Raw genomic sequence first — 1,288 nt, forward strand, 5'->3', positions numbered from 1 at the left:
ATATATACACAAATATGTATATGTGTATATATATATATATATGTATGTATATATATATATATGCATATGTACATACATCTATATATATACATATATATGCATATACATACATATACATATATATACATATACATATACATACATACATATACATACATATACATACATATACATACATATACATATATATATACACATACATACATGCATACATATATGTACATGGTGGTCGTCTGCTCCTTATGCAGTCTGACCACCTCTTATATCTATCTATTTATCTCTCTCTCTCTCTCTCTCTCTCTCTCTCTCTCTCTCTCTCTCTCTCTCTGTATATATATATATATATATATATATATATATATATATACAGATTCTGTATATTTTATATACATATATTTGTGTGTGTGTGTAACACACATACACATATACAATAATAAGGAAATGGTTGTCAACAGATTAAAGTTTGAATGATCCAATGTTACAAGATAGATAAATTTGACGGAAATGCTTTCCTGCATTTTTTTAGGTATAGATTTAGTTTGAAGCTGCCAGTAACATTAGCTGACGTTTCTATGGTTCTAAACATACATAAATTACCTACACATTAAGCGGTCTTCTGTTTGGCATTCGAAATTATTTGATCACTTATGTATACATATGTATTCATACCTGTATGCGTATGCCAGTGTGCGTGCACATTCATTTCATTATCATACATTTACAGAACAATGTATTCATTATTTTGAAAAAAAAAATATCTGTATAAGCAACAAATCTCTCAATCCCCACATCCTTTCAGTATCATTATTATTGTATTTTACACGTTTTTAAAAATTTTATTTTCATCACCGAGTGAATTGTTTGTAATTTGTAATAGCGATTTACTTCCGGTTCTGTTATTTACAAATAATATAACGACTAAGTTTTACGACTATTTCTAGTTACGGCAGAAAAAGCAATAAAATTATATAAAACGATATGCATACATACGCATATAGGAATATGAATATACGTACAAACATATAGCAGTGCGGTTTCGAGTGTGACCTGGTGCAAAATAATTGTATAAAAAAACCTCAATAGTTAGCTTTTATGTAAAGTATATACATGGTATTATATGGCCATCTTACATCAATGCGTCGCTCAGTGTCCCTATTCTTAGACGGAACTGACTGAAAGAGCAGATAGCAATCTTATGGTTATGAACGTGGCTCTAGATTATCGGTTTGTCCTGCGATCAAGATGACGGTCTATGAAAATCCCACTTTTTAGGGCTTCACAGTATATA

Source organism: Octopus bimaculoides, chromosome 4, assembly GCF_001194135.2.
Source record: "Octopus bimaculoides isolate UCB-OBI-ISO-001 chromosome 4, ASM119413v2, whole genome shotgun sequence".
In the NCBI taxonomy this organism is placed as follows: domain Eukaryota; kingdom Metazoa; phylum Mollusca; class Cephalopoda; order Octopoda; family Octopodidae; genus Octopus; species Octopus bimaculoides.